Here is a 23,252-nt window from a genome sequence, read left to right as displayed (position 1 = left end):
ACTTTGAGTTTAAAAAACATTCAGTCTATCAACAATTACATCTCTGTTCTTCCCACAAACCACCTTTAAAACATTTCCCATGATTTGCAAGGAACGTTTTTCATCAGCCATCAGCTTTTCTCATCCAGTCCAATATGTATTTAGGTTTTCTCTCCTTATTTTCTTCTAAAGAGGACCATATGTCCCCAGGATGAGGAATTGGAAACTGGAAGCTATAAATTTGTGGAAGAAAGTAAAACTCATAAGATAGTCATATCTAGGAAGACTGAAAATCTTACTTCATTTTCAGAACTGGCCTCTCTTCACAAAAGCTGTTTGGAAATAGGATTTATTCTGGTTTGAAAGAGTGGAGATTATAATTACTTATGCATTCCATTCACTGACAGCTTTCTTCTGCTACTTAGAGGTAACCAATTCTAAAGTCTTTGCATGGCTTATCCAAGGGGAAAAAGTTTCTGTTCTATTAATCCCTAAAAACTGCTTAAAGATACAGTCAGAGGCCAGTCTATTATAGCTTTAATCCTCATAATATCTAAATCACTTTATTCCATTTCAAAGCCATGGGCATCATCTGTAGAGCTATCCAGTCATCTCCAAATGCGTGTTTTCAGTGTCAAAGTAGAATAGGTGAGAAAAAAGATGAATTACTTGTTAAGACAACAGAAACTATGAATCCAAGTACATACATATCATAGTAACATTCAAAGCACAGATTATATGCTATAGTAAAATCATTAAAATGTAGAAGGGAGACTTTGTAGTTGCCTGTAGAAACAGATGCAATTAAATATACAGTTCGGTTACAATTGGTAAGTAATCAATGGAGTGCGTTTTCATAGGTTTCATATTCTGGGACCATGGCAGGTCCCTGCAAATGTGGCATGGTATTCTCAAGTTGACCTGCCTTCCCGTTCAAATCTTTTGACCACACTCAGCTGACCTACATTCCTTTTTAAAATAACCTCATCAAATTCATTTCAAATGCCAAAACCTCCAGTTAGAGATTTAATCTGTTTATGAACATGTGTGAAATCTCTGCTGTCTAAACGTGCCCTTGCTTACAAACACTCCATGTTTACACAATATGAACTTCACAAGACCTCTAAGCCATAGTTTTCCAATCTTAAGTGAATTTTCTCTCTTTTTTCCTTGCAAATGGGAAGAAGTAGGACCATTTGCAGTCAGGGTCAGATGGCCTCAGATAATGTTTGGTTTTAGGCACATTGGCCCGTGTCAGAGACTCATTCCTGGGAGGAAAACTACAGGTGCCCCTCCTTGAGAGGGTTTCTCTCTCTCTCCCGCCACCCCCACCCCCCTTAAGAGGGCTTTCATCTGTGGGATATACCAATTGTTGAAACCACCCATCCTGGGTCTGCATCTCAGAAATTATTTATCTGTTCTCTTGACCCAAGTTGGAAAGTAGTGTAACCCAGCAGGCAAATTATTAATTTAACAATTCTGGAAAATATATTAATCCCATGGTATAGCATAGCGTATGCTATGGCTAAATATTTAATAACTAAGATATTATATATACATGCCATTGCCATGTTGTGAAAGGAAGTATGCTGATCATTTATCTCAAACTAAGTTGAAGAGTCTGCCATAGGAGGGCTATTTATTTCACCAGTAGAGAAAACAAACCTAAGAAAAAGTTGAATAATAAGGCTGTACAATTTGAAGGGTTTTAAACACTCCCTAGTTTTTGTTGTAGAGTGTTAAGTAGTTCCCTTAGAGATAAAAATGTTAGATGTAAAAGACTGCTTAGAGAGAACCATTTTATAGTTACATAACAGATCCATGACATCAATTCACATCAGTGACTATTAATGAAGATGAAAAAAAAGAGACTAGAATTTAAAAGGGGGAAAGGATGGTATTAAAGACAAAAACCAGACAAGTAAGATTGATTTTATTCAGACTCTTGCAATAGGAAGAGCACCCTCGCACTGAATATCAGAGTGTTTCTGAGGGGTGATGTTGTGTTAGACTTTTCTAGGGAAGAACAGACAAGTTACAGGTGGGATGACTTACATTGGGGATTGCTGCAATCATGGGAAGTCTAGGTCAGCTGAACAGGAAATGTTTTTCTCTGTGTCTAGCAAGTTTCAGAGGGACAAACAGTTCTAATCTCAGCTATTCATTCATGAGACAAAGAATGGGAAGTTGGAGGGTCTGGGTTTGGTCTTGTCAGCACATTCAGGCAGAAAGGCAAAAGTCTGTCTGACCTTGTCATTGGTAAACAAGAGAGTCATGTGCGAATCTTATGGAGTCATGAGAAAGAGTGGATGGCGAGTTTTATCAGAGTCTTGGGGAGGTGGCTGTTTGTGGTAAGCCATTTCCTGGAACCCAAAAAGGTGGGGGCACTTCTCAACCATTGCTGATTTCTGGGAGTGTGGGGCTCAGGCAAACTGATTCAGATTGGAGGCTTCAGTGGACACATAGGGAGATGTGATATGACCCAAAGGAAGATCAACTGAAATAGGTCTGAAGGCATCAAGCCACTCTGGGATGGAAAAGGGCTTTCCATAAAAAGTATCCAGGAAAAAGTGACCTACTAAAGATGATATGGGTGGAGTCCCTGGAAAAAGAGACCAGTCCACTGGGCTCAGGTTGCTGCAGAAATATCATTTTCAAATCGCAACTGAGGGTTTGTGGACGAAGCTTAAGAATGGCCAGAGTGTCTCTCAGGGCCAGGGTGAAGAGTGAGCCCAAGTCAACCCCAGGTGGAATAAAGTGTGAACCTGCACAAATCCGACTGCGGGGTTATAGTAAGTATAGTTAAATCCAACCATGAAAACTTGTATAGAGTTTGAATCCAGAGTTCCTCCAGGTATCCCGGCAGCTTTACAGCAGCTTTTGCTGCCTGCTGGTGGCTCATTATGGAAGAGGAGCACAGGGGAAAGATCATGGTCCCAAATCAGCTGATTTATCCAAAACCCCTTAATCCCTCATGGACAGTTTCTTTGTGTTTTTGCCCCAGGCTGCCTCACAACACATGGCAAGACATTTATCTGATTATATTTTTGTACATGGTCTAATTTTTTCCTTTAAAAAATACCAACAACAAAATTGCCAACGATCTGTAAGGATAGGTAAAGCACAGTAATAGGATTAAGTGGAATCTCAGGATAATCATAGTAAATCTGGTTAACAATGCATAAAATTTCTTCTATACCAAACTTCTTATTGAAGTTGCTATAGTATTATAAGCAGCTAAGCTGCTGGGCTTGAATTTCATCTCCCTCCCCAATTCTAACTTTATTAGAGGTGCTAAGATGAAGCAAAAGACCAAAGCTTGCTCCAAAAAGGGAGAAAAGAAGAAATACTGAAGGAAAAAAAACACTGGAAAGTGAAGAAATAACCATAGAAAACAGGTCAGGTGAAGAGTACTAAATTCCTAGTCACACTCAGCTCAGGCACACAAACACCCACGGGTGTAGCAAAGATGAGCTCTGTCTAAAGAAATCGAAGATGGGGTAGGGAGAACATGTGAGAATATCCTATAACCAGATGGAAAGCTGGGTAAAACCACGTGTTTCTGTAACCATTCCTTTCTCTGTGAAACTCAAAAATGTTCAAAAACTGGGCTCCTAATCATTCTTTGTCAGTCACATTTCTTTGCTCTTGATTTTGTGGTTGTTATAGAAGTTAAAACTGGTATAGAATTTATACTTCTGTTCATCATCTATTTCCATACTTCAGCTCAATGGCTTTTTGTAGAATGCACAGAGACTTCTCTCCTATTTTATAAGATCTGCAGTGACGTATAATATGTTCATACCTCATCTTATTATTTAGCAAATATCTGGGTATATTTTAGAATACAATTCCTTGTCCTCTTGTGAGGAGTGCAGCCACATGGCTAGTCATGGCCAATGAGTTGTGAGCAGAAGTGACACATATAACTTCTGAGCTGGAGCATTTAATTCCCCGTGTAAGACCTTCAAGTTCTCTTTCCCTCACTAGAGTGCCCAGCAATATTGCTGTTAGTGGCTGTTTCATTAGACTGGAGTCTTAAAGTGAAAAAGATATGAAGCAGAGATGAAGCTGACCTGAAATTGCCATATAGTGAGAGCAGGAAACACATTTTTAATGATCTGTGGAAGTTTAGGGTTGTTGTAGCATGAGTGTTTGTTACCACAACATAACCTAACCTATCATGACTGATACAATCACATCTGCAGATGAAGTGTGATCCGATTCTTGATATACATATCTTATAATTAATCATACACATTTGTACAGCAAATGAAGCACACTTGATTCCAGAATAAAAGAACAATCTGGCCCAACTGAATTATAGGTCCCAAGCAGAACTCTGAAAGAACCCCAAACAAGGCTTTCTTCAATGATCCAGACCCTACAATGAGAAATAAAAATCTGAGCCTTTAATGCAGAGTTGGATGTTTTATTAAGCAAATGAACACTTCAAGAATGGAAAAAAAAAAAAGGATACTGTCTGTTTGATCTTTGGCAGTGTTGTAGCAGGTTTATCCAATTTTTGTAGCACAATAAAGATATATTAGGGAAACTGTAAAAAGAAAGAGGCAGCTGTTTAATTGTAATAATTGAATGAATAATTACATAGCAGCTCTTTGGCAGATGATATACAGTGAAATGAATTTCTGTACTAATTATTTTCGGTAGCTAACTCTTGAATATAAAAATCTGCTCAGTGTCGAAGATCCAAATATGAGTAGAATGAACTCCCTGGCATTTAATGGAAACTGACAATTGAATAGTATGGGAGAAGAAATGGACATGAAGCAGAAATATACTAAGTGCTCTGAGTTGCATACTCCTCCCTGTTGACAGGCATGGGAATTCTAAAAAGGGGTAAATGATCTAGTGGCTATGGCTGCTAAGCCATTCCATACTTAGTACTAGCCTGCAGAGGCAGCTGCTTGAATAGAAAACTGAGTATCAAAGAGTCATTGGTAGTAAGAAGCCACTGAAGGAGTGGGCAGAGCTGTTTAATGGCTTGATAAAAAGTCAACGTTATTTTGAGGAAGCTGGCTCTCTTGCCATCCAATGTAAAATCAAGCAGCTCTGTTTCAACCCCAGTTACTTCACTACTTCCACACTATGGTATATCAATTTGTGGTTTAGGATTTGGCAAGACTGTGCACAGGAGAAGCAAACCAACAAACAGTCCAAGTGAAAGCAAACCCATCGCCTATGTGGGAAAGTGTGTAGAAGCATAGGTTTAAGTCACAGTGTAAAAACAATCACATGGAAACAATGGTAAATACGTAATCAGAAACATGTTAGAAACAGAATGAACCATACATAACAAAAGAACTAAAAAAGGGGGAAAATATCTGAAACAATATCTCAAAGATTGCTCCTTTAGACTACGGAATGCTATTCCTTGGCTACACAAAAGCTAACTTTTCTTTCCTCGGACAACCCATTTTCTGTCCATGCAACAGAATTAAGCCACTTCTTGTTGAACCATTTACATTGAGTTAACACCTGGCTTACTGTTAGAGAGAGTAGATGTTTACGGCAGTTGGAAGGAGATATAACGCTTCAAAAAATTACCCCTTCAGGCTTCCTAGGTGGTGCAGTGGTTAAGAATCCGCCTGCCAATGCAGGGGACACGGGTTTGATCCCTGCTCCAGAAAGATCCCACATGCTGCGAAGCAGCTAAGCCCATATGCCACAACTATTGAGCCTCCGCTTTAGAGCCCGTGAGCCACAACTACTGAGCCCATGTGCTGCAACTACTGAAGCCCACACGCCTAGAGCCCATGCTCCGCAACAAGAGAAGCCACCGCAAAGAGAAGCCCCCGCACCACAACAAAGAGTAGCTCCCACTCACCACAACTAAAAAGAAAGCCCGCACACAGCAAAAAAGACCCAACACAGCCAATAAAATAAATTTATTAAAAAAAATTACTCCTTCAGTAAGTTAAAATTTGATTTTTAAAAAAGCAGACTGTCAAAATATTTAAGAGGGTGGCAATAAAAGTATGTTGCATATAGAAGATATCAAGGGTGACACCAACTCCATCCATACCTACTGGATGGAAGCAAGATGTGCTTTTCTTAGAGTTTATGCTAGGCAAAAAAAAAAAAAAAAAGAGGCATTTTTATTTTAACCAGATGTGAAAGAATTAAACCCAATATTTTCAAGCATTTTTAGTGCCATATGATGTCATCTGACTTTATATTTTCTGAGGGATGTATATTTTTTAAATTGTGAAGTCACTTTCCATGTATGTACTTAAAGTCTTATATATGATAAATTACAATAAACAAATTACAACACTGCAGAACATGCTTTTGGCTGTTTACATCAAAAAGCAGAGAGAGAATTTTAGTTTCTCAATAGGATATGGAATTAAAAGCATGTGAAATGTCTTCTGCTGGACTTCAAAGTAGTCCTCATTTCAGTGACTATTGTACTTGTCCAAATAGGTCCAGAGCAGTGATTGCTGGGCCATGTCCTCCAAATAGTACAATGGCCTCTTTCCTGAAATGCCAAAGAAGTAGCCCCTAGACTACACAGGCACTGCTAATCATCCAGGGAACCACAGTTTGTAAACAACCAGGGCCTTCCTTTATTATTGGTAATGTGTTTTCAACGACAGTCTTACACATGCTGTACATCCCCACTGCCACTAACCCAGATAGGGCCGAATTTCCCAGGATCGTGGCGCCACTCTTGTCTTCTGGAACTGGCAAGGGAACGAGGAGGCCCCTAATCGTCCAGCCGAGAACTTGCTTCCTCGCGCTTTTCTCTGGAGCAGCATCCGACAAGCAGCCACACCCAGAGCAAGAGTGTGGCCCTCAGTGGCTTTGCGGAGTGAGCTTCTCTGAGACAGCTCTCCCGGGAAAGTGATTTCTTAAAAACCATTTAAAGCTTTCCAAAGGGCGAGATGATCGGGAGCCAACGTTAGCATAAATGCTTCCACTCTTCCTGAGTCCATTTGGGAAATAAGGAAGGAAAGAGTCAGTCACCACGGCTGACTTGTCGATGCTTCATCCCGCAGCTCCCCACCCCCTCCCAATTAAGAAAGAGACGCTAAGAGTAAAGTTAGTACGACTGCTGGGCCGTTGGTGTATTAAATGTTGAATTAAAAAGCCTCGGTTTGGACCAAAGTCTCCTCCATCAACCACCCGCAACTTGAGCACAAAACATTCTGGGCAAAGCCCCCTTGCCCTTCCCTCCTTGGCGACGTCCTCGAGGGTGGGCGAGCCTGGCGTGCGGGAGGGGGTGTGGGGGGGGGGAGGATTGGGGGGCTGAGGACTGTGCCAACGCACCATACCCTGCCAAGGGCTCCCGAAGCACAGCGGTTTCCCAGGACCGTGCCCATGTTCCGTTTCCCCCCCTCCGCGAGTCTTTTCCCGGCTGAAGCTGGAACCCTGGAATGGTTTGGGGACCCATGAGGTGGCAGCCGTTGACGCAGGGATCACGGTGAGGGGCGATTTCATCTCCGCGGGGAGAGGGCGCCAAGCGCGGGTGGGGGGCGGAGGAGAAAGGGGGAAGCGGGGGCAAAAAGTAGGAGGGGAGGAGAGGAGAAAGCCAGTTGAGGAGTGGCAAAGGCAGCAGAGGTACCAGAGCCAAAGGTAAAGAAGAAAGAGCAGGTTCGCGGACCGCCACGGGCTGGAGGGCGGGCGGGCGGGGGTCGGGGGCGAGGAGGCGGCTGGGCCGGGGCGTGGGCCGCGCGGGGGGCGCCGCGGGGAGGGTCGCCGTCAGCCAGGCGGAGCAGGGCTCGCGGGCCGGGGGGCGGGCGCCGGGCGCTCGGCGGCGGGAGGGCGCGGCGGCTCCGGCAGCCCGGGCGGCGGTGGCCGTGGCCGCGCCCGCGTCCCGGCGGTGCGCCCGCGCCGCGCTCCGCGTCCCTCCGCGCCGGCTCCGCGCCCGCCGCTCCGGGGCTGCCCCCGCCCGCGCGCTCCCGTCTGGGGGGCCCGGGGAGCGGCGCCGGAGGCCCGGCCGCATTGTGACGTAGCGGGGCCGCGGCAGCGCCTCCGCCGCCCGCCTGCTCCGGCTGCGGCGGTTCCTGCTCCCGCCGCCGCCGTCCATCCGTCCATCCGTCCGTCGGTCAGCGCTTCCGAGCCGCCGCAGCGCCGGGCGCCCCCGGTGAGTCCAGGTTCCGGGCGGGCGACGCGGGGAGGCGGGGGGCGGCGGCGCGGGCGGCTGAGCCTTTCCAAGTTTGCACCGGGCGACCCGGGCGAGTGTCGCCCCGGCTCCCCCGGAGCCCCCGGCCCCCTTTGTGCCGCGAGTCCCGGCTGCTCGAGTAGCGGCGGTGCCTCTGCAGAAGGGGTTTGGGGGGTGGGGGGTGGGGGGTGGGGGGAGGTCTCTATAGTAACGGCGGCGGAGGCTGCCAAGCGGGGCTGCTCTGCTTGCGGGAAGGGGGAACAGTCCCCACCTCAATTTCCAAAGGATTGTTCTTTTCATGTGCCGGTTTCGTGTGGTTATTATTCTTGCGGCCACCTGGGATCGTATTGGAGGCAGGGATGGGCAGTGCCGCGGCTCCTAAGAGCTGAGATGACGAGGGGCGAAGTAATAGTAACAGCAACGGTACCAGCAACAATAACAGCAATCGCAAAAGAGGGACGCTTGGGGTTGCCACGGCCCAAGGGGAGCCCCTCGCTCATCGGCACCGCGCCCACTGGCTGTTGCGTCCAGCCCGGGCTCCGACCGCCACCCTCGGGCGCTGTCCTGCGTCCCAGGCTCGTCCGCGTCAGTTTTTCTCCTGGCCTCCTTTCGTGGTGATGACTTTCATCTGCAGGTGGTAAGTGAGGTGAACTGGCATTTTGGCTATTGTCAGAAGCCCCGTTTTGTTTATTTCATTTGTACGAAAAGAAAAGAGGGAAAATTATGAGCCATTACTGGCAGCCATACAGTTTCCACAGGAAATACTAGCATTCTTTGAGGAACACGCTACTGCTTGCAGGGAAGAAAGTCTTTAGGAAACAAAAAGGCAACAGCATTGTTGCTCATTTTCAATGGACCGCTAGGAGGGGGGAAACGTGGTGTTTTTTCCTGTGGGAACAGGCTTTCCTTGGGAAAGTTAATTAAGGAAGCTTACTGTCGGTGGCCGTTTTTCACTTGCTGGTGGCTGGGCCGCACTCGTCTTGGCTATTACTGACAAGTGTCCATCAAAGAGCCCAGGGGGAGGGAGAACCACTGCAGGACAGTCTCACCACACACCACGTGCTGTGGAGCCCAGCCAGGGTGCAGTTTGCAAAATGAAATAAGGGCTGTCTGGGGAGGTTTATGAGGATTACATGTGTGCAGAGTATGTCAGTTCTCCAAGGTGTCACTCTAAACACGTCATTTTCAAGCATGGCTTTCCTTGCTGAATCTGCAGGAAGGCAAAAAACCTATTTCTTTTATTATGGAGCAGATGTCCCAGTTGGGAAATGGGTTGAAATCTGTATTTCATTTGTACATATTGAAATTTTAAAAGGCAAAGAGGACAAGGTGTAGGAAAGCAGTATGCTAATATGTTCACATCTGGGAGAGAATGTCTGTTGGGTATTTCTGATGCATCTCAATGTTAAATTACATTCAGCCTGGTTAGAGTTTAGGGAGACATGCTTAGTCCTTAAGACTGTTTGAAGAGGTGTGACATTTTCTTCACCATCGCAGAAGTCTCTCTGTGAGGCAGTATTAACTGAAGATTACCCATACCCAAATATGTAGGAGTTCCAGGTCTAGAAACAGAAAGAAAAAGATGGTGCTTCTCTTAAGGTTCTTTGGACATCTCAGTTAGAAATAAAATATAAAAAATAAGCTATACAATTTTGAACATAAACTTCATTTTATTTATAGCAAGCATTTCACGAGGAGAGGTTACAATATGGTAGATTTGAAATGATGCTGCATTTACTAATTTGACATTTACTGTGTATTGACATCCAAAAGGAAGGCACTAAAGCAAATTCATTTCTCTGTCTACTATGTCACAGCTTTTCAACTTCCAAGTAGTTGTTCTTGTGCACGTGTACAGTGGAAATGAAGAACAGAGGCCAAGAAACTTTGTGTGCGCTGTTGTCTTGGAAGGAATTGTAGCAGTACTTTAAGGCTCTTAAGAGGAGGGAAACCCACATAAACATCTAATACAAACAAATGATCTTTGATATTATCAGACAAAGCCTGGAGCCATTTTTCTTGCCAGATTGAAGGCATTTCTTGTCAAAAGAGGAAATCTCCCAAGGAGCGGGTACATCATTATAAGAAACACAAGGGAATTTCTCTTTTAAATGCAAAATCCAATTGAAGAGCAACAAGAGAATCAGTGACACTCTTAGAAGAGAAGGCTTGTTTTTGGCAGTCTGTCAGATTAGGGTTGCAAACCACATAGGAGAAATAAAGTGTCTTGGGAGAAAAATAATTTCCTGGTGAAAATCAAACATTTGCTTCTGTGAAACTTCTACCTTTATATACTTGTTTCCCTGTGCCCCTTAGATTGGTGTGTGGATCCCACTTATGAGTTAATTTTCTGAAGATGAATCAATGAAATGGTTACTAATATGATATACACTATTCATGATTTTTTTTTGCTTTATATAGGTTAGATAACTAGATTTCTTATTTTATGGTTTGTATCTTATCAACTCTTTTTTAAGTTTTTAAAATTAATGATCAATAATATGTGTTGAAATGATTAATGTTAATTGATATGATTGATGGCTGGGCCCTGGAAAAGTATATTGATTCCCAAATAGTCACTGTGTATACACTTTGTACATTCATGGGATATAAAAATATAAAATGCAGAGTCTCTTCATAAGGAACTTACACAGGGGAAATAGGACACATGAAAAATTTGATGCTACAAAACATGAAAGAAGATATTTTATGATTGAGTACCCAAAACACTGAATAGTAATTGGAAGGGAATTCTGAGGAGAAAGTAACCAAATCAGCTTAGATGTTTTATCACTTATCCATTGCTGTGTAACAAATCACCCCCAAATGTAGTTGCTTAAAATGACTCTGTAGCTTGTGATTCTGTGGTTGGCAGTTCAGATTGGGTTCAGCTAGGTGGTTCTTCTGCTGGTCTTGCTTGAGTTCCTCAGTTATCTTCAGTCAGCTGCTAGTTCGGATGAGCTAGGATGGCTTCATTTATGTCTGGCAGTTATTAGGTCAGGTTAACAGGTGACTGAGACATGTGCCTCCCATTCTCCAGCTGACTAGCCTGGGCTTCTTTACATGGCAGACAAACAATGTTCCAAGAGCAGCAAAAGAGAGAAACACCAATTCAAGGTGACTTTTAAGCCTCTGCTTGTACCGTATTATACTTGCTGCCTTCCCGTTGGCCAGATCAGATCACAAGGTTGCCCCAGATTCCATTCAAAGATTGCACTACAGTCAGAGGGAGCTGCAAAAAATTGTAGTTGTTTTTTTTTTTTCAATCTAGTACGGGTATGAAAACACTTGTTCTAGCAAATGTTTAGTGCTGAGGGATAGTGTACTGTAAGACAGTGTTCTTAGATACAGTCCAGAATTGAGGTTAGGGAATTGCCCTATAAATCATTGTCCTGTAGTCTTTGTTCTGTAAACCACAGCTAGAAGAGGAGTGACAATGATAATAAAATTTTAGCCGTATCTACTTCCAGAGGCATTAGGATGGTTTGGAGGCAGTAGGCTGGTAGCAGAGTCTGCAATCCCTTGTTTGCTGGGAGGCAAGAAAGGCTCTGACAAAGGTGGAGGCAGAGAGAATGGAAAGGGAGGGATCAATCTGGGAGATCCCATATTCAGGATTAGGTGACTGATTATAGAAGGTTAGTGAAAGCCTAGAGTCAGAATCATTCTGAGATTTAAAAAAGCTTAAGTGACTGAAAGAGTGATTATGCTGTTGTGAGAAATAGAGAAATCAATAAGTGATTTATTTGGGGGGAGGAGAAAAATTCAGTTCCAAGAAGGCTGATTAAAAGAGATAAATTGATTGTGAAAGTACTTTATCAGCTGCAGAGTATGCTATGAATGTTACTGTTGCTTAGTGTTTAAATCCTAGTGGATTGTATATAGTTAAGTTTCTCTAGTTGTAAAGCAACAGAAAACAAAATGCAACCTGGAAGATATCCTAAGGGTCAAAGGGAAGTCAGAACCACTCTCAGGATAAAAACAAAACTACTCTGGGGGACTAGGGAGTAGGAACTAAAGTTCTTTTTCCTGAGGCACGCAGCTGGAGGTCTGCCCTTGGAAGGCTCTGCCCTTGGACTTAGCAAAGCAGGAAAGAGAACTCCTTTGGCCTAGTTTGAGTGGCAGGCACCCTGCTGAGCCAGAAGCCTTGATTGACAGCCTCGCTAAGGCAGCGCAAGATCGGAATTAGGTGGGTGCTTCCTCAAAGGACATGGAAGAACTGCTGTCAGTTGGACACAGGGTGGCAAAACCAGCAAACATCCACCAAAGATGAACATTGAAGATTTATTTGGGCCTAGCAACTGGGAAGCAGGCGGGGTAGGAGGTGACAATTTAGGCACATTTACATAGAGATGTCAGCGCATTAAGGACAGTTAAACCCATGCTAGTGGCAGGGTTTTCTCGTGGAGGGAGAGTAGAGAAAGGAGAGAGCCGACACAATGTGTCATCCAGACTCCTCCATAAACGTCAGTGGACGTTTTATTAGAGGGGAAAGGAATGCAAAACACGTTCTGTTCCATCTTTCTCCTGAGGGCTCAGTCAAGGTGCTGCTTCGCCCGCCTTGTTTTATAGGTGGCTAGTCTGAAATTCGGGTGGCGTCCTTACCATCCAGTGCAGATGTTGGGCCAGCCTGAAACACCTGGCCTCGTTCACATCACACAATTAGGCTCAACAGCACACACAGCTGCTCTTTATGGAAGGGCCTTGGATGGACCAGCTCAAACCCGAGCATACATTTTTCTAGTTTCTGTTGCACAAGTCTAAGAACCCTGAAGATATTCAGTAGGTGTTAATGAGTGAATGTGGTGTGCTGTTGTCTGCTGCACTAACATTTTCTAAAGCAGTCTGGTCTGGCCTTTCATTATTCACGAAAGAATTTGCTATAAAGTCCCTAAATGCCTTTTGTAGATCTAAATGTTTTAAGGTGCTAGTGTCACAGTAATATAGGTTTTTATAACCCACCGCTTACAAAAATAGACTGGGGGGTTTTTTTGTTTGTTTTTTGAAACACAATTGTCTTTACTTTTTGTATTTGTCAGGACTCTTAGCAGCAAGTCACAGAAATCCAGTGTTCAGGTAGGAAGGGGCATATCCTGGCTCCTGTATTGGAAAAGTTCGGGAGGCATCCAATTCTGATTTTCCATCTTCTTCATGGTGGTGAAATGTTCATCAGCAGCTTTAGATTTAATTCCTGCGGGAAAAGAGAATAATTCAGGATTAATTCTGAGTAGACCACTTTGATCATATGCTCATGCCTGAACCAGTTCCTATGGCCAGGGATTGGGAACATGCTACTAGGCTCCACCTTGATGATGGGCCCAGTCCTGGAGCCCTCGGGAATGGGAAGGAGTCTGTGTGAGGAGTGGGTGGGGGGTGGGAGAGGTGCATGGGAGGGTGGTCAGCAAAGCCATCCTAAACTGAATGACCTGAGAGCAGGAAATGGGTGGCTTTTAAAGAGAAAATACTGAAGAGTGGAGGCTGTGCAGGCAGAAACAGCAGATATCTGTTGTTCCATCTGTTTTCCCTGGAGGTCATAGCATATCTCGCTAAGCCACCTAGCCATAAACCTGGGAATGGTCCTGGTCTGACCGTCTCCCTTTCCGCCTCCACCTAATCCATCACCAGGGCCTCCTGTTCCATCTCTCAATCTTACTCTTTTTCCCTGTGTTAGTTTAGACCCTCCGTTTCACTCCTCACAAGTCACCTCTAAAGTACTGCCTCCAGTCTCTCCCTGCCAGGCCATCCTACTCACCACTGCCTGAGAGCTCCTTCTAAAGAATAAGTAGTTAAAACTGAATCATTCCATGGTCAAAATGTACAAATTTCCAGCTGGAAAATAAGTAAGTCATGGGGGTATAATATACAGCATGGTAGCTATAGTTAATAAGAGCATATTGCATATGTGAAAGTTGCCAAGAAAATGGGTCTTAAAAGTTCTCAACATAAGAAAAAAGTTGTATCTATGTATGGTGATAGATGTTAACTAGACTTATTGTGGTGATCATTTCATAATATATACAAATATCAAATCATTATATTGTGTGCCTGAAACTAACACAATGTTATATGCCAACTGTATCTCAAGAAAAAGAAAAAGAACCATTCACAACTTCATAGCCCTGGGGAAGACGTCTAAGCTCTTGACCATGCATTCCAGGATACCCCGTGATGTGTGCCCTGCTTCCTGGTGGACACAGCAGATGGATGGCAGTGAGGGTGTGCAGCAGACTTCTTTTAGCTGCCCACATAATCCCCATGCTGTGCTGACCCCTCTCACATTAAGGTCACCACATGTCCATTTTCTCCCTCATTTTCATGCTTTTACATGTGCTGTTGTCTCGGTGGAATATTGTTTCTCTTTTCTTGACCTAGTGAACATCTACTCCTCCTTCTAGACACAGCCCAAGTGTTACTCTTTCAAGAAACCTTTGCCGAATAACCCTTCCTACCCAACCCCTGCCGCGGACTTGACCCCATGGTGCAGTGCTGGGTATACTTGTCTGTCTCTGCTGCTGCTCTGAATGTCTCGAGTGAGGCATTGTGCTTCCTCATCTTTGTATATTCCTGTGCTTAGTACAGCACCTCTCACATCACAGATGCACAATAATTTTTAAATGAATGAATGAAATGTGTGTACTGAATTGTTAATCTTCAGGGTTTAAGGTGATTTTTTAGGTTTACTCTATTTCCTTGAATTTGATTCTCATATTTACATCTCAGAACATTGGACATGAAGACAAGTTCCCTTTGAAATTGCTGCTCAGACACTTTTTTGCAGCAGTTCTCCCAACTGCTTGTTTCCTACTTGGTCACTGAGAGCTACCTTCAGAAAGAGGCGGAAAAATATCAGTGGCCCAAAGTTAGTCTCTAGGCTAGAATCTGTGGCTCAGAGATCAGATGAGGAATAATTTTTCTTCCTACAATAAGAGGATATGTAATAGTTAATATCTGAGGTGCTTACTCTGTGTTGGGTACTTACCAGATACTGTACGATTATTCTTAGTGAATCCTCACAGCAGCCCCAGGAAGGAGCTATTACATTATCATCCTTTTTCTCCATATGAGAAAGGTAAGATTTAAAGAGTGGAAGCAGCTTGCTCACCACTAAGCTCCCTCTTCCTGGAGATGCAGAGCTGCCAGACACTCATCTGGGTTGTTGAGGAGAAGACCTCATCTCTGATTGGGCTCTTCCAAGTCATCCATTATGATATTTTTGTTGTTGTTCTAAAATGAAGTGACCACTTCCTAAGAGTAAAACATTCCAGCTGCCTCCCTTGGCCATCAATTATGTCAAAAACACTGGAAAAATATGTTTAAAGAGGTAAGGACACCAGTACTATATGTAGTTGAAATTAAGATGAATTTCTACCTTAGAAATTCCAATCATGTTCTTGTGATTCTACTGTTGCCACATAATAAAGGCCTCTTACAGAGGTTGTACTGCTGTGTGCAAAAGGTAGGCCTCTTGAACAGGCATGGAAGAGGCTTAGTTCTGAGAATCACACAGAAAGTTATACCAAAGATACACAAAATGAGCTAAACACTTTGGAAGTCACAGAAGCTTAAGAATGTTTCTTAACATGTTTTCAGTCTGAGAGCCTTTTGAGGCTCTGATGAAAGCTATGGATTCTTTACTTAGAGAAAAAAGATGTGCACACTCACACACACACCGCTTTGTATCTGATTTCAAGAGTTTCCATCTGTGGATTTCCTGGGGCTCCATGGGCTCCAGGTTAAAAACCTTGCTTACAAGCTGTAATCTGGAAGAATGGTAACAGCCATTGTTGAGTGTTTACTGTGTATCACATGTAACCATTTATCATGATCAGCATGTGCCAGTCTTTTCTGAAAAGCACATCGTGGCCAACCAGCCCCTAATACGTGCATGATGAGCCCTGTTTTAAGCTCTGGAGAGTGAAGTTCAGAGAAGGAACTTACTCATCTCCCAGCTGCCAAGTGGTGAGCATGGAATTAAATGCAGAACCCAGATCTGCATCAGTGCTTCTTCACGTGGCCTGCACACCCATTCTTCTTAGCACGAGAGGCATAAAACCCAGCCAGGGAGACTCCCAGCCTCTGTCAGTCCTGACTTCTCCCAGCCTTCAACTTGCCTGTTGAAAGTGGGTCAGTTGGCTGCTTCTGCAGAAGAAGCCTCCTGGAGTGTTTCCAGTTCCTGAGCAGACGAGGGCTGGGAAGATCTCAGCTCCCTTTCCCTGCCACGCAGAGCAGATAACATCCCTAGAGAGATGCAGCACGACTGCTGGACCATTCCTGGCTGAGCGCCTCACTTGGTGCTGAGTGCCGTTTACCCACGTGGAAACTTTGACTCAGTAGATCCTCAGCAACACAAATGGCTGCACGTGCTCCATTTGAACCCACCCACAGACGTTTATTCTGGGCCCCTGTTGGCTGGGCTCCGCTTGGAGCCGTGGGCGCAGCAGCACACAGGTGTGGTTCCTGAGCTCTTGGTGTTTCCGTGTGGCTCACGTCTAGCCGAGAAGGGGGCTGACAAAGAATCTGAAGTTGGTAAGTTGGATGAAAAAGGAAGTAGAAAGGATTCATTTCGTTCTTTGCAGCTTCAAAACTCTAGTCCCAAGCATGTCTACTTCTCTAGTCCTTTCCGCCCTCCCTCAGGGTGTTTAGAGAGCCCCAGCTTTGCAGAGACTTGGTCCACAGAGGAAGAGGGACACACGAGCAGAGCAGCTCCTCTCAGGCCCCCCTTTGCAGGTGAGAAGGCGGAGAGCCCAGACGACAAGCTAGGAGACGAAGTGCAGACAAGGCTGGTCTGGTCCCGGCAGAGCATGGCTCCCTGTAAACCACAGGCTGCTTCGCAGTTGCTGGTGACGTGACTCTTGTCCTCGTTTTGGCCTTCACCTTGCAGTCTCCCTGCGGCAAATGAGTCTAGCGTGTAAGTGCTCTTCAGGGAGCAAACACACCATCAGCCTCTGCTCCCTTCTTTGTAGCCCCTCTTGGGCTCCTGTGTGTCCCTCTTCTCTGATTCCACGGCCACTTCTCCCTTCACCCACCTGGCCCCAATTTACAGCCTCCTGGGTTTTCTCCCCAAGTGTCTGCTTGTGACCAGAGCTGTCTGCTAGAAATAATAGGATCCATGGATGCAAGCACTGTAAGTCATTTCAGATTTTCCAGTCGGCAGAGTAAGAAAAGTAGAAGGAAACAGGTGAAATTAATGTTAATAATGTTTTGCTTAACCCAGGATATCCAGAATATTGGCATTTCCCTGTGTGACCCGTATTTTAAAAAGTCATTAACCAGATTCTTTGCATTCTTTTTTTTTCCCAAACTCTTTGAAATTTGGGTGTATTTTATTTTTTTAATGTTTTAAAATTTTTATTGAAATATGGTTGATTTACAATGCTGTGTTAGTTTCAGGTGTATAGGGAAGTGATTCAGTTACACACACATATATATACATGTATATATATTCTTTTTTTACATTCTCTTCCGTTATAGATTATAAGATATTGAGCATCGTTGGGCGTATTTTATTCTTAACTCCGACCAGCCACGCTTACCGTGTTCACTCGCGATGCGTGGCTGGTAGCTCCTGTGCTGGCCTGCAAGGCTTAGGCTCTGAGGAGGCCCTGGGACTCCCAAGGGCAGACTCAGCCACTGCCACCTCTTTCTCCCAGCACGTAGCTTACACCTCTGCTGTCGCCCCTGCGGGAGGTGTCATATTCAGCTGTCTGCGCTCTTGCGGGCAGGTAACGTGCTGATCATCTTTCTGTCCCTGGAATAGAGTGCAGTGTTTAGGAAGCCCACAGTTGGCATTTGGGACATTGAATGCATTAAAGGATGGGGGAGGGTTATTTGTAACCTCAGGACCTGAAGGGATTGTTATGGGGGGCCTCACCTCCCCAGCCTTGGCTCCTGCCTTTCAATCCCCAGTTACGTCTGGTGCCTCAGAACCGCATTTGAGTCAGACAGAATGGACAGGGGGCCTTTACGGTTCAAAGGGACATTCTAGCCTAGAATTGGGCTGAGCTCCCATGTGTCTCATTTAGCTTGAAGCTTCACCTCCTCTCCTGTTGAATACTAGGGGAACTTATCTGCCGTCCAGCATGTTAAATTGTAATGGTCTTATTTAACGGGGCGGGGGGTGGGGGGAAGCAGGGCAGACCGAACACCAACACAAAACTCATCTGCTGGACAAGCCCCCTACTGAGATGACAGAGAAAGCCAGCTGACATCCAGAACATTAAATATACAAAGAAGGAATAGCCTGCATCAGGGAGCTGTGAGAGTCATAATGATGAGCTTTCTCTATGTTTCCAGTGGTTTTAGAGTCATCACTACTCCCCCTGAGAGAATGGGAGATTTATAGCCTGAGTCAGTTTGCCTTTGCACATACAGTATTTAAATTTTGCAAGTTCTCCTAACCAACTAATGTGCATGTGCTTGCTTGTTTACTTTACCCCTAATGATAAATGCCACTGAAAATAATTCATTCAGCCAAGTCTCAGAGGTTGGTACTGCCACAAAACCATACTAACCACACATTCCAATAAATTCAGAGTTTGAAAATGGGAGAAAATATTAGTGTTTGATCTGTTAAGTCATATAAGCATTTTAAGAAGGGTTTCTCATCTCAGAAAAGAGTATGGTTACCTCAGGCCCACTCAAAGTGTCCACTGAAATAGAAAGTGTAATTAGGCCTAACCTCTGTTTCTCAGTTCCCATTTTCGACCTGGAAAGCTCGTTGACCTGCTTGAGGTTTTTGTTTCTCAGAGTACATACCGGGAAAAGTAAATCCTGCTGTCACACGTTATGTAGGAGGAGGATGAATGAAGTCTAGAGAATGTTTTGAACAATTCCTCAGAAAAACTATTTGGAACAGTTGGAGGGCAAAGTAGCTGCCAATACTCTTGCAGAGTAAATTCTAAAAAGCTAGAAAAATCGTAGCATACATGCTATTGTAGATAACCAAACACTAACCATGTTTAAGTAGCTTGAAGATCTCTTTTTAATAAGTCAAGGATGGTTCAAGACAGACAGTGCTTTTCATCTGTTGGCTGCAGTTTTGGGAAAGCTGCTTTCCTGTGAGTCTCTTAAAAAGAACTCGTGCCTCTCTGTATGTGCACTGTCCTTCGTCCAACGTGACGGCTCTGGTGTGCTGTGTTGGTGTAATTGAAAACCTATAAAAAGGCTGAGAGCTACTTTTGAATTGGCTCAGTGAACTTGGACTGGATTTGTCAAAGTGGTGAAAGGTTTAAAGGAATTTTCATAAATGAGGTCTCCAAGCTGTGTTTTAGCCATACAGTTCCAATGAACTCTGAGGCCCGTGAACTCAGAGAAAAAACGCCTCAAAGAAGAGCAGTCATATCGAGATGGAAATAAATGATTCATTTTCATTCCCCAAGTTTTGCAGGCATAAGTACACTTAGCCCCTGATCATCATAATTTAGCACTGTTGTGCACTAAAAATACAATTTAAAAGTCTCATCTTTAATTAAGTTGAGTACTTGCAGATTAACATGGTTACAAATCTCGGGCACTGGATGTAGCACAGTGTTTACTTGTGTTGCTAGGAAATAGCAGAGCTCTTCACAAGTTACAGATTGATGTGGTAAGAAGAGGGATATAAGCTTCTCCCACTAACGGACTTGATCGATTCTTCTTTGTTTCTTTTCATAATGTATGTAAATGCATTTCATGCAGCAGAAGTCCTGCATACTCAGAGCTTTTGTTGGCAACAGAAAACCCAGGTATGTGCACCTAAGTAAACATTTGGAGGATGTTTGAAAGAGTGATTTTACCTAGAGCTCTTGGGTGAAATAAGCTTCAAGTATTTGAGTTTTTAATCAAATGAATTTGTCCATTTGTTAGAATTATCAAGAAAATAGATTGTTCTTTAATGTATAATTATCACGAGGCTAATTGGTGGTTTTGCATTCTTGCCATTAGTGGGAAACTGTCAAATTAGTATCAAAATTTAATCCAGGTTGATGGTTTTCCAAAATCATTAAAACTTGCATGTAGGAAATCGACTCTGCTATTCTTTTTTCCCTTCCCCTCCCTTTGGCAGACCTCACTGCGTGACACATTGTACAATAGTTTTTAAAAATGCAAAGCTAATGCTCGCACAGCATGAAAGGGAGTAGCTATGCCAGCTCACTTGTCCCTGGAAAAGACGAAAGATTTCTATGTGCTATTTCAGTCAGGGTCAGGCATGAAAGAGTGGCCGCCTGAAGCTCAAAAGCAGAACTAAGAAAAAACCCACAGGGACAAATTTCTATTTGATCTATTTGAGGCAGGCCCTTGTACACAGGGCTGATATTTCAAAGCAGAGGCCCTTCCTAAAAGATGGAAAATAGCGGAATACTTAATTGTGTTGAGGAACAATATCAGCTTTTGGATGGCTTGTGCTGATTACAGGATTTTTTCCTATATCCAAACTCAGAACAACTTGGGGAGAGAAGGGGAGGGTGCTGCTGAGGGGCAGGATCCTGACTGCACTCCAGGATATGTGCCCATGACCCATGACCTCTCTTGGTGATTAACACACTTTAAACGTCCCTCCGGATGATTATTGACTGATTCCTTTAGAAAGCCGCTTGTTTATTTTGGTAAGAATGTTTTCTTAGTCTGTGCAAGTACCTGGCACAATTTCAGTTACATACTACATGATCAATACATGTTGGCTTAGTAAATGAATCCTTCAACATGTCTTGCAGGTAAATGTATCAATAATATAAGACCTAAGGCTTACAACATTGCAGTAAATAGAGGTTAAAGGGTTGTCTTCTCAAAAGATACCGTCGTGTAACGTGTGTTACTTATACTCACAGCATCCCTCTGAAGCAGGATACTGGCAAGCAGATGAGCAAAATGCCATGGGATGGAAGGTTTCACTGCCCAGGCGCTAGTTGGAATAGGTGAGGGAGTAGTAAGAGGCCTAAGACCTGCTTTTACAGAACTTTTGATGCTAGAAGGGAATTGGGAGATTTGACAGTAATGAGATAGGTGAGATAACAAGACTGGCACACAGATTACAAGCTTCTAGGGAGTGGTGATTATTTCCTGTCATTCTTACTGTCACCTGAAACACCCAATAGCACGCTTATAAATGATGTGGGGTAAGCATGGTGGATAGAGGCAGACTGCTACACCAGTGATGAGTGTGGATTTGAGTCTCAGAACACGGCCTGGCTCAGCCTCTTACGATGTGTGTGATTTGGGGCAGCTTACTGAACCTCTTGATATTTTGATGTTGTTTCTTCTTTTGCTAACAAATATTTATTGATTCCTTCATTTATTCAAGGTAAGTTTCAGATGATTGGGATGAAATGGGAATCATGGATACCCGATCCACTCTCTTCTTTCCTCAACCTGCTCTGTGTGCTGAGCTGTTTGAAGGGAATCGGCAGGCTTCTTTGTTCTCTGGCTTCAGGTCGGCTTTGGCCAGTGGGAGGCATCAGCGAGAGATGGGCTAGCAGGCGGAGAGAGAGAGTTTAAACGACTTATTTCTGGGCTCCCTCCTTTTCAGCTCACCTCCCTGTGAGCTGCCAGGCCATCGCTCCTGGCACGTGGGCATCTCCCTAAGGCTGCGTTTTGCATTCTGGTAACCGTGTCCTCCTCCAGACACTTCATACTGCTAACTGCTCCCCTTTAGTCTTACCCGCTCAGGACACTGCACCATCTCTTGTAGTTTCTCCAAACCCCGCCCATACCTTTGCAGATCTCTTTATTAACATATCCTCAGATTGCATTTGACTGTGCCACCTGCTTCCTTGTGGGAACCTGACCCAAGTGGCTACCTGTTTCAGAGTTTATTATAAACGACATGATTTAGGTAGAATGTAAAACAATGATTGAGGGGCTTCCCTGGTGCCGCAGTGGTTAAGAGTCCATCTGCTAATGCAGGGAACATGGGTTCAAGCCCTGGGCCGGGAAGATCCCACATGCCACGGAGCAACTAAGCCCATGCATACAACTACTGAGCCTGTGCTCTAGAGCCTGTGAGTCACAACTACTGAGCCCATGTGCCACAACTACTGAAGCCTGCATGCCTAGGACCAGTGCTCTGCAACAAGAGAAGCCACCACAGTAAGAAGCCCACGCACCGCAGTGAAGAGTCGCCCCTGCTCGCTGCAACTGGAGAAAGCCCATGCACAGCAACGAAGACCCAACGCAGCCAAAAATAAATAAATGATAAAATAAATCTTTAAAAATAAATAAATAAAAAATAAAATAATGGCTCATAGTAAGTATTCAACAAGGTTAAATACGACTATCATCAGTTGTTTTTATTACAAAATGTTGTTTGTCATATTTGTTGTTACTACAATGTTTAAAATTTTTAAAAAGATGAGAAGAAAACTATCATCTTGCAGATGTTAAAAATGGAAAAAGTGAAATAGAGACATCAAGGGCTAAAGTCATACAGTGCTTCAGTTCTAGAACTAAAAAGTGAATTAAAGAGTTTTGACCTTGTTTCTTTGCACAAGGTACCCAGTCACAGCATGTCTGGAAAAGAAAGTTACAACTTCAAAGTTATTTAGTAAATTAAAACATAACCTACTTGGAGTAAATAGGTATGCCTAATGCAATACATGCTGTTTGTGACCACTAAATAATAATTGGGTTGAATCATGGATGCCTCAGCATCTTCACCTTCATTACTGTAAGAGCTGGGGCTGAGCATTTTCACATTTATACCCTCTTGGTAGTCTTGAGATGGGTCATCCTTAGGACTGAATTTCTTACAGACTCTTGAGGGTAGATCTGTTTGTTTATACTCAGAGCTGAATAGAGACCAGCATTAGGATGCTTGTGTAGCAGGTTTTCTGCACATACACATTTTTCTTACTTCAATCTAAGAATTCTCATTCTTAGGTCACATAAAATAGGTCACTCTGTGATATTTGGAGCCATCTCATCTTTAACTTATAGTATACGCATTAAACTGTTTGTCAAACTAATGAATTCGTAAAAACTAACGAATTCCCTGAAGTCGTAGTGGTCAGTTTGAAAAATGAAACATCCTACAGTGTCTTACCATTTGATAATAAATTTATCATAGTTGTTGAAATTTCAGACCATATGGATGTATCTTTCAGTGTCTTGGAAAAATTCTGTAAGTATTCACTAAGAAACTAGAAAGAAAGTGAATTTCAGAAATGTCTTTCTT

At 43.7% G+C, this 23,252-nt stretch overlaps 1 protein-coding gene across 4 annotated transcripts in view; it reads left to right on the top strand.

The window, feature by feature from the left end:
• Nucleotides 1-7,342: 7,342 nt before the first annotated feature.
• Nucleotides 7,343-23,252, top strand: part of SNCAIP (synuclein alpha interacting protein) — a 145,820-nt gene continuing 129,910 nt past the window's right edge. For 2 of the 4 annotated variants that reach the window (XM_057736671.1, XM_057736667.1), the window contains exon 1: nt 7,937-8,089. The gene's annotated coding sequence lies outside the window, so the exon portion shown is untranslated. Of the gene's footprint in view, nt 7,427-7,936; nt 8,090-23,252 lie in introns of those variants that run through there. The other 2 variants (XM_057736679.1, XM_057736689.1) reach the window with 2 other exon arrangements.

This window comes from Hippopotamus amphibius, chromosome 1 (genome assembly GCF_030028045.1).
Source record: "Hippopotamus amphibius kiboko isolate mHipAmp2 chromosome 1, mHipAmp2.hap2, whole genome shotgun sequence".
Lineage (NCBI taxonomy): Eukaryota > Metazoa > Chordata > Mammalia > Artiodactyla > Hippopotamidae > Hippopotamus > Hippopotamus amphibius.
The sequence above is the reverse complement of the archived record's forward strand: the minus strand, read 5'-3'. Positions and strand labels throughout refer to the sequence as shown.